This window comes from Toxotes jaculatrix, chromosome 24, assembly GCF_017976425.1.
Source record: "Toxotes jaculatrix isolate fToxJac2 chromosome 24, fToxJac2.pri, whole genome shotgun sequence".
Classification (NCBI taxonomy): domain Eukaryota; kingdom Metazoa; phylum Chordata; class Actinopteri; family Toxotidae; genus Toxotes; species Toxotes jaculatrix.
In genome coordinates this window covers 7,653,835-7,666,274 of record NC_054417.1, presented here as the reverse complement: position 1 = coordinate 7,666,274, position 12,440 = coordinate 7,653,835, and positions in this window count along the sequence as shown.

The window sequence follows — 12,440 nt, the reverse complement described above, 5'->3', positions numbered from 1 at the left end:
TTATCTCACTGTCAAGATCTTTTTCATCTAAACTAGTGGAGCATTAGTGCCTGTTTTGCTCAGCAGTTTCAACTCCATGACTTTAGCAGGATCAGTTAGATCACCACTTATATCTGACAACACTTTCTGGGTGTTGTGTTCCAGGTTTTCTAACTCCTCTGTTTCCCCTGGTAATGTTCTTCTGTGTGTTGATCGGTCAGCATTTCTAAAGGTGTCTGGCTGTTGGATGTGTACACCTCTTTGAAGGAAGCTGTTTGTAAATGTCAGCATTTTCTATGTGGCTGTCTTCGTTGTTCGCCATGTATCAGCTCAGTAATAGCACTGCTTTGATGCATATCTTTGTTTGTGGTCTGATCTGTTCGGGCTTCCAGCTATTTTTTTTTTTTTTTTAAACTTGAGAGAAAACTTCCTCTGGCCTGGTTAATTCTCAGCATGACTCATGATAAGCAAAGGTCTCCAGATTTTGGATGTCCCTTCTAACATGGTGATTTTGTTTATCAAGAGCTTTGTTTCTTGTGGAGCCAAGTCTTTGACAAAGTCCAGCTGGTTCCACAGAGTCTGGTTGGATTGTTTTCATAACCAAGTCAGTGATAAATGGGAACAAGTCATCTAGTAATTGTTTCCCCAGCAGCAGAAGCAGTAGCTTCTTCTGTTGCTTTTGAATTAAAATAATCATAATCTACTTTCCTCTAGTATGTGAGGGAGAGTGTGCAGATGGAGGCAGGTGAAAGGTGAATCTAACGTGCTGAAGGGTTTATTATATATTAATATAATGCCTTTATATGAAATCTGAGACTATAAACGTAGTGTAACTGAGCCAGATTCACTGTTATGTCCAAGCAGTTGGCTGGGGGATATAAATTTTAACTGGCACAAGTTGCTGAGTTTGACTTTATTAATGAGTTATACAATAATCACTGTTTAAAATCAATGCACATTTATTCTGTTGTAGTTGAACAGTGGCTCGTTTTACTTCATTTTAGAGAAGTATATTTCAGCTTAGAATTTTTTGCTGTTTTATCATCATTATGTTAATCACTCCCTCTGCTGCAATGATCAGGCTGGTTGTTGCTAAGTAACTTGTTAATCCAGGACATTTTTATCATATATATATCAGTCAAATCCCATTTGCACAGGGTCAGGAGAGTGGGAGTGTGTTCATACACTAGAGTTTGCAGTGAGTCAGTTGCAGAAGCGCCAAGCATCACTTTAAAATGACAAGACATTCTTATCGTTCAGCTTGTGTTAACATCTTTCACGGTCTGCTGACATCGAGAAGTATGCTCCTTTTTTTGCTCGTACATATAAGAAAACATCTGAAATTGTCTTTTCATAAATCCGATCTGAACTCAAACACTGACTCACAACAGCTAGATTTTTCCAGTCTAGCTGTTAAGTGCATCTTCCAAATTGTTGTTGAGCCTTTCGTTTAAGTTATAAATGTAAAATGTAAGAGACTGAAACCAAAACATCCCTCTATAGCAAGAAGCTGGGTTTCAGCTGACATGGTTTATTCTTTTGGAAGCAACAACAGCTCAGAACCTGCGCTGGGCTGAACTCCCAACCCTAAAACCTGTGAAAGTGAACAGACTGCCATCATAACAGAGTTTAAACAGCCTGCGCAGTTCCCAATCACACTCAAATCACTGAATATTAACATTAGCCCTGTGTCGTCACTGCCATCTGTTACCGTGGAGATGGACATGGAGTAAAGAAGCTCATTAGCATGTGAGCAGTGGAGGAAGGTGACTAATCCTATGCTCATTATCACTGTCTTTACTGCGCTGAAGATACTCATAAACCTGTCATTAGCATGTTGACGCATGTTGACTTGAAGCACATGAGCTTCAGTGGCTAATTTTAACATCTCCCACTCATTCAATAAAGCCCCTATACCTAAACTATATTATTAAGTACATACTGAAGCCTCAGTGCACAGTGTCACATAATAAAGGCACTTTGAGTCATTGCTGCCTGAATAGATTCACAACTTTAAATTTGCAGAACCAAGATTTGCTGTTAAGAAATCCTAAATGCAGAGCTGAGTGCAGAGCTGTCTGCATTTGCACAGCCTACACTGTTATCTTGTGAAAGCCAGGCTGTGTGTGAGATGAAGAGTCACACTGCCAAGTTTCCAGCTATGTAATGCACAAGAACATTATCAATTCAAAACAAGGAAGAGTGACAGAACAGAGAACAAAACTGTGAATTACTGTGTCATAACCTGAACTTAATATTCACTGTTGCTTTCTAACATTTGCCAGTTTTTCATATTTAATTTGGTTATGTGTATTAATTCCTTACTTAATGAACACAAGAGGAGTTTGCACAGCCCCCCCTATTGTTATATATTATTAGATATTATTAAATAAACTGCTAAAAAATGAATTAACACAGAATAAATCTAAAGCCATTTGGCCCCTCAGGATGTGGGTAACAGACCAACAGAAAGTGACTGAGTTTATTTGGAATTAGGTGCACATGAATGCAAGTCCACCTTTTGTCACTAGAGGACAGCCTCACACAAGTCATAGAAAAGAAATATAAAGAGATTTCCCTGTTCTCTGTTATTCTATCCCAATTTTGACCGTATTCGCATTATATTAATGCCACAAAGACATACAAAAATAGGCAGGCGAGTATGAGTTAAGGTGTTATCCCTAATAATAAACCAAAACCTAAAAAATAAAGCAATGAACATGTATGAGGGAATGGAAGAACTGTTTATTTTATTCACAATCCTCCCGCCACTGTTTACTTTGAAGTGTTTTATTTTCATGTCAGTGAGTCACAGCAGCTCATATGGCACCAAGTACCACGAGGAATAATCTCAGGTTAGACTGCTCTGGAATATAATTGTCCAAACCAAGGTCACTGCTCACAAGGCAGCAGCCCACAGGCTACACACTGCTCACATCCTTGCACAAGGAGAAAACTACTGTATTTCTCTTCACAGAAGCAGCTGCAAACACCAGATCTGGAGACTAGGCGATGTGTACACAGAAAATTCAAGGGTATAAAATCTAGCAACTGAGTCTACTGCTATTACCCCACATATGAGGTGTCCTCCTAATGTTGTAGGGGGAACTAATTTGTCCTACAGCTATTGTGCTACAGCTTGTTAACATCACCTGCAGGATGTGAAAATAAAAATAAAATACCTTTTTTAGACATTATATAATCGGTTATGATTTTTTCTAGCTGCAATTAACAGCTATAAACACACAACTAATAATCATTAGAAACTTTTAGAATTAATCACTGGAAACAACAGGTACCTTCAGTCACCACATGTAACCTGCCTGCCTAACCACAAAATAAACATTATGTGATGCCTTAACTTCCCAAGGGTGCTACCACAGCCAGCCACATACTGTTCAGTAATGACACCTTCCCCCTCCTTATTGGGTGTCAACTGAAATGATTGTTACTTTGGAAAAGTCAAACCCATTTCACCCAGTAGTAGGCCTGGCACTGTCACAGAGCATTTAATCCACAATTGATGAGTTTAGTTTAAACATTATTAATTAATGTCTCTGAACAAAAATTACTGTGGAAGTCTTGTGACTAAGGTTTTTGTCAGTTCAGTGTAAAGATAAATACATAGAAAACTGGAAAAAAAAGAACCAAAATGTTCAGTTAATTGCTACGGTCGGCCAGTCACAGTTGGTCCAGTATGGAGCTGAATAAAAAACACAGAGAGAGAGGCAGAGATAAGGAAGGGCCAAGCAGCTCTGTGATGTTTCTGACTAATAAAAGCTTTTCTCTTAATCAGTAATGAACTCTGTGATCCACAGTTTCTCTCCAGGTGCTAAAATGGGAGGTTAGAAAAAGGTGAAAACTTTGTGTATGTGCAGATGTAAAAGCTGTAATGAGCTCTTGTGGAAAAGACATTTTTTTAAAAGATATGTTTTAAGTCTTGAGCTTCAGTTATGTTTGATCATATGAACTCCAAACCAAGTTGTTTTATAAAACTAGTTTGAAATTTAGTTTTTTAGTGGATAAGATTGATACCACTCTCATGTTTGTCCGGTATATTTAGTATCTATTATTTATACTTATTTTAACATACTTTAATATTAGTTTAAAGACTGGAAAAGGAGAAAATGGTCAGCCTTGCTCTGTCAATAAAAATGAAGCTATCTTTCTAGCACCCAGTTAAGCTATATGAGCCATTAACCATAAGTTAAGCCAACAGGCTGCTGGACAGTGATTCATTTTTACTGTACAGACATGAGAGTGGTATCAGTCTTATTATCTAACTTGTGGCAAGAAAGCAAATAATTGTATCTACAACCTGCCCTTTAAACTTTTGTTCAGTTTTTTTATTTTTACTAAAATGTCACACAGGTAAAAGAACTGCAGCGTCACGTCAAAGTAAATTAATAACAAAGAGTCATCTTTGCTCATGGGCTTCGATTCAGACAGCATTTCACTCAGTGACAGTCAGCGTCAGTCTAACAGTCTCCTCCAGCACAGCTGCACCTCTTACTATAATCTGTCTAAGCAGGTTGAGTTGACTTTGAACTGCTCTGCAGCAGAGTCAACTTTGTGATTTGACCCCCCCAGACTGAAACCCCTCGAGGCTTTTCCTTCCTGTCTGTCAACCTTCCTGCTGCTCGCTGATGCCTTGATTTATAAATGTCGGAAATTTGCAGCTTTTAATCTTCTTACTGGCAAATTTAAGGTCGTTGAACAGTGAGCTCATGCAGTGTCATGGGTGCTAAAGGAAAATGTTACCCCAAAAAACCCTTCTGTTTCTGAATCTACTTTGTCAATAGGTGTGTTTTGATTCTTGTAATGAATAATAATAATGGAAGATCATAAATGACTAGACATCATGTCTAGATATTTCCAGTCACTTCAGTTGAGTTTCTTATCTGAAATTTTGAAGGCTTCTTTATAGATCCTCTTAATCTGAGTAAGCTTGGGATATCTGCTGTTTATGTCACCGCAGTCATTCATACACAAGATGCTGTTACCTGTAGTCCATTACTGTGTCAACTGTGTCTCCAGAGAATGTCCTGTGTCTGGCCACTGCTTTCAGCATCTCTCTCCCTCTTCCTGTCTCTCTTTGCTGCCTGCAATGGGACCAGATACCATTATTTTACCAGAGGAACAAAGCCTGACCTTGATGATTATTTTAATATCACTGTTCTACTTGTATTACTAGTTTTATCTACTTTAACATCATTATGCTTTTTAGCTGGCTACATAGCAAGAATGTAAAGAACAGTGGCTATGGCTGATATATTGATATGTGTGACATCACTAGATAATCAATACTGAAGCATCAGTGTGTCAGCAGCATGTTACTGTTGTAGCTGTTGGAGGTGGAGCCAGTTTGAACTGCTTTATATACAGTTTAATACACAGGGACACCAGATAAATCTGATTAATGGGATAGGAAAGAACAAAAAAGCTGCTGACAACCCACCGAGACAACCCACACTGCTGTTTGTAAGAAGACAAAAAGGTTAGAAACCACTAATTTAATCTTTAGCAATGCATTGTATTTATAAAGCTTGTTTTATTATACACTGTGTAAAATCTCCCTCTGAAATGTGGTGGAGTATAAAGCAGCGTTAAATGGAAATACTCGAGTGAAGTACAAGTAAATGCATTTAAATTAGTTACTTTCTTCCACTGACAATAACAATTAGCGGAATGGTTAGCTGCTAACTAACTTTATAAGCTAATGTTACCTACTCAGGCGTTTACTTACGTACTTTTTTCGTCAGGTTTTTTTGCCGTAACTTTGTTCATTTGTTCACCTCAGGTGAATGACCTAATTTAAAGAAAAAAACGGTCAAATTACCACCAGTGAAAAAAAAAAACGACACTCTAAACCAAAATACCGAATTGTTGAGCTAGCTAACCATGCTAACTGGCAAACTTGGCATGGGCGCAACCAAGTGTACGGGGGGAGGCGGTAGTTGAATTTTACTATAATGAATACAAATGATTTTCAAGTTCTATTATTTAATCATGCATTGAAATAAGAAATTTGCATGTTTGCATGTTACAGCTTGTTTTTAATGTAGTGAAAACAATAAAACCACACAGTTTAATGTGCTGTGTATTTGCCTAAAAAGTATCAGATACAGTTTTTGGTCCAAAGTGAGTTCAGGCCTGTTGTTAACTGTCTTAACAATAAATAAGTGATTGCAGGTGTGTTTGTCGTAGCAAATAAAGGTAAGAAAAGATGACATATATGTAAAATCGATAGTTTTCGACTTTTTCCTTCAGGGTTCTTTGAAACCCATTTTTGCCTGATTGTCCTTTTTAACACAGAAACCAAATCAATTCAGCTCAGCGGGCTTCGGTGTCACCACCAGACAAATTTCCCTTTACACAGAATTAGATTATCAGACTAATGATGCCAAGTGAAACTGGGTTGACTGATTTCACTTATGAATGACACCATTTTTTATGTAGTAAAATCAGAACAGAGGGGTTTGTGTGTGTGTGCGTGTGTGTGCCAGACGTCTGTTTACTCTGAGGAGAAAAGCCAGACAGACATGCTGGTGGCAAGAGAAGGAGAGCAGTCTATCTTTTACTTGCTTATTGTTGTTTTTTACTCAGTTGCAGTTCACAGCAAATGCATTTTGTATTGTTTCTGGACAGCACTGCCCACTTCTGAGTTTGTGAAACAGTTGGATTTGCTGGAGGGATCGTCTCGTTGCCTGAGTTTTACGCTTGACAATTCAGTGTTTTTACTGAAGAGACATCAACATGATGGACCCAGAGCTCAGGTTCCAAGAGGTGAGGTGTCAACATACTTTTATTTATAGAACCCACAGCACTGTGGTTCTTCAGGAAGGTGCTAAGTGAGTATTAAGATATGTGGGCCTTGCCTTCAGCGTTGACTGAATATTTAAAAAAAAAAAAAAAAGATCCTAATGTTTCCTTCATAGCTGGCGGCTCAATATCTTGGTGATCAGTAATGAATAAAGTGTAATATGTATATAATCAGATGATTCTAATATGCACAGTTTGACATGAGGTTGTTTGTGATGAGGTGATAGACCTTCGTCAAAAGTAGTGACGTCTGTGTGTTTTATCATAAAGTCCCAGGAGTGCCTGCTGCCTCCAGGGAGAGTCGAGTTCTGAGAAACATCCCCTCTGAGACTCAAAGTGTGTCAGGACTCATATTATTGTTGTCAGTGTGAGTGATGAATGGGCTGCAGAGTGTGTTTCTCTGAGATTTGAACACAGGATGTTGGGGTTATATGGTGCAGACTTTAGCCAATGGAAAACCAGAAAACACTCATCTGAGACTGCTTTTGTTTTTAGCTACAGAGACGAAGCCAGAATATGGTCCACATCCCATAAATACTGAGGTAAAATAATGAAGTTGACATAAACAAAACAAGAGCTACATGCTGTTTCTAAGTAGCATCAAACAGCATCAAGTTGTGACGCTGTAATCACATACCTGGATTTGAAGTGAGACATTACACCGGTTGATGGTCTATGATCCGGGGACGTCTACACATGACATTAGGAAAACGCTTTAAAAAAGACTAAATTTTGATATAGTTTTTGTATGACTGCAACTAACAATAAGTCTAATTTTCCAGGTTAATTGTTTCATAAAGGCCAGGGTGACATCTTCACATTACTGGCAACTGCAACTAATGATTATTTTCATTACTGATTAATCTACAGATAATTTAAGTGGTTTAGTCTATGGAACCTCAAAAAACTATAACTATAATCTAAAGGGAAATCTTTAAATGTCTTGCTTGACCAAAAGTTCACAACCCCCCCAAATTCCCAAATATTCATTTTACAATCATACGGTAAATGAAATAAAGTCTTGCCTTTTGAGAGGCTGAAATCTGCAGATATTTGGCAGTTTTTCACTATTTTTGCCTGAAAAATCTCTGAAACAATTAATCCATTCTCAAAATAGTTGCACATTAATCATTTCAGCTCTACTTGAAATTGCTTGTTTCGACCAAATACTCATTCTCAGGTCCTCTTGGATAAAGCCCAGCAAGGACCTCACGCTGGTTAATGAGTGCTGCACACTTGGTCAGTCTGTAAACCTTGCCCTACTTTTTTCTAGGTCAAGGTTGTGGATTCAGTTTTTCTTCTGCAGCGCCTGCTGGTTTTTGTGTCTTGTTATCCACCAGTGTCCATTTACTTATTTGAGTGTTTTGAGTACTGAGTACTGTAATGATGTTTTAATGACTACTGAGTCCTCGTGGGTCAGAACATCAACATGTTGATGGGTGTTGTGGCTGGTGTGATCTCATTGCAAGATGATCTCTTGTTTATTCTTGAGTTTAATCTTTCATTTATGCACCTCTGAGCTTTGGAAACCTTATGAAATCCCTGTGTATAGATTAAAATATCCATGTGTATCATCACGGAGATGACTAATGTGTTTTGCAGGTACATGGCTTTCATCTGCCAGCAGCACTACACTCCCACTCGCAGCTTACTGTCTTTGTGCCTGTGCTGTTTGCAATTTTGCATTTCTATAAATGGATATTTAGGCCTTGAGGAGATTTAAAGCATTCCCATAGTTCAGGGTTTAAGGCCCCTTCTGCTGCAAAACACACTGAAATATAAATTAATATTCAAGGAGCAGACTTTCAGGACGGAGTGTAGCATTTTTCTTTTTTTATGATTATTTACAGGTTGGTTCTTGGGTAAATTTCCTTCCTTTATGACTAGTATGACTATGAGGACAAACTTGGAAGATGGAGGAAAGATAAAAGATGACAAGCAATAGGTCATGTGTCTTCCTTCGCTTTTTAAAATTGCTTTCCTTGTGAGAAACTGAAGGAAATATGGAGACTTTCTGCCTCCAAGCTGCTAAGTGAAAGACCCAATTACTTAAAAGTAATTAGAAATAATCTGAAATACACATCAGAAGCATAAATATTTTCTTCGTAGTCAATTCAAATGCAGATAGTTAAAAAAATGACATCCTTCTCCCTGCAGATTGCCCTGAAATCTGAAGGAAAAGTTATAAAGAAACAAAATCTTAAGAAGTGACTGTAATTCGTTTAATTAAAGTAAGACTAGGCTACTTAATGAAAAGATGACGTGTCTTTGGATTGTTTTATGTATCCCAGAGAGGAAGAGAAGCAGTGAACCACTTTTCCTCAGTATTTTGTGACTTTAACCTGCTCTTATCAGGACTTTGCCTCGGAACCCTCTAAGTCAATTAACCCACTTAGGAGGTTTCCTTATCAAAAAAACACTTTTCCACCAAACATCAGTGGTACCAAACTTCGAGCCCTGCAGGTTTCCATCCTGGCAGCGGGTTAATTACATTCACCTGGCATCCCAGGTGTAAATCAGTCCCTGATTAGACAGCAGGAGTGAAACCCAGAAGCATTTGGAGATCAGAGAGGAGGAGGAATCTCAACTGTTTTGGCTCGTGACCCATTAAAACAAAGTGTTGCCTGCTGATTGCCTCTGGCACGAGCCGCACAGTGCTGAGTGCTGCTGGTGGAAATATTCTGGTCTTTTTTTTTGGTTTGGTATTGATCCCAGTGGTGTTATAAGGTTTGGTTAAGCCTTAGTAAAACTTGTGTTGTGAGGTATTGACTCAGCCAAAAAAGAAATATTCTTAATACTACTTAATATTTTACAGGAAAACAAACACAAAAAGATTAATGAGAAGACTAACAGCATATAACAGTAAACATTTGCTTAATGCATTATCTCCTATCCAGTTAATAAACTCACAATGACAGTAAAACACATAATTTGGTTCTGCAGTCTGATTCCAGCTCAATGCACAGCAGAAATGTGAATATTGTTTGCACAGTTTAGACAGAAAAAGGCATGAAGGCTGGTGCACAAATATATGCATGCAAAGAGAATGCAAACATGCACAAATGCTAGAGCTAATAATGCATGTGCACACATAAACACAGATGCACAAACTGGCTTGTGGTCTGAAAAGACTGGAGAAGATTTCAGCCTCAGAGACATTAGTGAACTTCCCAAACATCAGCAGAGGTCAGAGAGAAAGAGATCATTTCCATGTGGTCTCTGATTCCACCTGTTAAATATTTAATGGGGCAGGGAAGGGAGTCCAGCTTTGAGGATCTTTTCCTCCCTCTTCCTCTGTTCCTGACCCCTTTCTCTTTCACTGCAACCCCTCTTATCTTCCATTCCTCCACAACTTCCATCATCTTCAGCTTCTCTCTCTTTTGCTTCTTCAGTGTGCGGTCACTTTCTTCCCTCGCTCCATGCTCGTTGACCTCAAGCCTTTCCTCCCGTCTTCATCTGAGCGCTAACACGGTTCATTCAGTTTCCCACAGCACACAGCAGAGAAGAAATGCTTTTGATTTCTTACCTTTTTCTGATTGGAAAAGAAGCAAATTAGCATTTCATATCTTAAGATGTGAAATTAGATACAACTGTGAGTCAGGATTAGTTTCTGTAATAGCAGAGTAAGATCTTTCTTTCATACAGAGGGCAACCACTGATTGGAAAATCCTCATGGGGGAATTATAGCAACTTGTGTCTGGTTACTTGCAAGTGACAGATTTTAAAAAGAGTGACCAAAGTACTGCTGATATCATAACTTTTAAACTCTAACATGGGTAAAGCTCCAAAAACACTGGATCCTATACTACTCCTGTACTATGGCATCATTTCCCATGATGCCATAGTACTCGTATTGCTCTTAATTCTAACATTAAAGGGATGTTAATTAATCTCTGGCTCACATCAGGCCCTGTTACCCACCAGAAGGACTTGTAAAACCCCTGGCAGAGCTTATCTAGTCCCTACAAATCTCTGGCACAGCCTACCTGTGTGTAAGTGACATGTATAATAATGTCACACATTTTCAATAAAGAGGGGTAAGCTAGTGAATCAGAGCAGAGATCCAACAGAAATTTCAGCTGACAACCTAATCAGTCATCTCGCTGCAGGCCGAGAGAATAGAACTGCTCTGTTACAACTGTGTTTTTGGCAGTAGAACGAAGCGTTTGGTCTCTTTTCTGCACATGTAAACGTAAAGTTTTACCTCAAGTTGACCAATCATAGGTTAGCAACTGTTTCTCTACATGTTGATGCTGTGCATAGGGCTGGAAGATGCTGAATTTTTGTTTTTCATTCTTCTCAAAAGCATGTAAGAGCTACAGTCACAACCCTACTTAACTAAACATTAAGCTTTCCAAGGCCTAGCAGCATTTTATACAAACAAAAAAACAATGCTGTTCTTTATTTTCCTGTCTTCCTGTCTTCAAACTTTAATGGCTGGGACATGCTGCTTCACCTCAAGTGAAAAATCTGCTTTTTTCAGTCTTTGAGAGAGGATGTGGTCCTCATAAGTGTACACATACATGCACAAACACACACAAGGAGACACATATCCGCAGGCTTGTTTGTCTTTTGGCATCTACTCCTCCATCTTCATTTGTGAGTGCTTTTTTTTCATTCCCCTCCCTCCTGTTATGGTCATTATTTTTAGATGGGATAGTGGGCACAGTGTGTGTAGAGTGTGTGCTGGTGGGGTTTGTGTCTTCGGGGGCTTTCTCTGTGACACCTATCAGTTTGCATTCAGTCACTTGGCAGCAGGAAAGGCCAGCTGGCTACTGATCTGCTTGATTGTCTCGCTTCATTCTCCTCTGAAGGGATTTCAGATGAAGCCTCGGTCCGATGACATGCAGAGCTATAATCCTATAATTTATTTCTGAGGGATATTCTAATACTAGATATCACAGGAGGGCTCTTAGTCCCTGAAGTGATACTGTAGGAATAGTAGAGTGACATCAGGAGAGGTAAAAATACCACAAAGTGCTACATGCAGTAACACTGTAACTCCCTATGGGAATATTACACTGCTTTACTAATACTAATTCACAAGAAAACTATAAATACCAACAGTTAGCATAGGAGCCTCTGTGTTTTTGCTTTTATTGCTTTTGTGTTGGCTGTAGGAAAAGGACACGTGTATTACTGTTTTACTATAACAGATTTAAAAGAACCAGAAATATGGTTGCTGTAAACAACTTGGTATTAGACATGTGCTCAAACTACTCAAAGAATGTAATGGGTTGATTGAGTCGTTTTTTATTTAATCAAGGCCTGTGCTGCATAATTTGTCAGCAAGCAGATTGCTAATCAAACCACATACATGATTTTTAGTCAAACTAATGACTGAGTTCACGTGTTAGATTGCTTTAATTTCTTGCTGCAGCATTAATTAATCGGGAGGTCATAATGTGGCTGTTTAATATACTGGTCTAAAGACTTTAAGTAATTATCTGAATCTTCCTGTCAGACTATGTCACATTTGTAAACATATTTTTATAGTATGAGATATTTAAAAGTCATATTTTGAGGAAAATCTTCTTGTAAACCACCCTGTACAAACCAACAGTATTTTCCTTCAGACCCACTGAAACAGGTCACTGTTTGCTGAGTGTGGATAATCCATTATTGCCAAATAGGTTTTA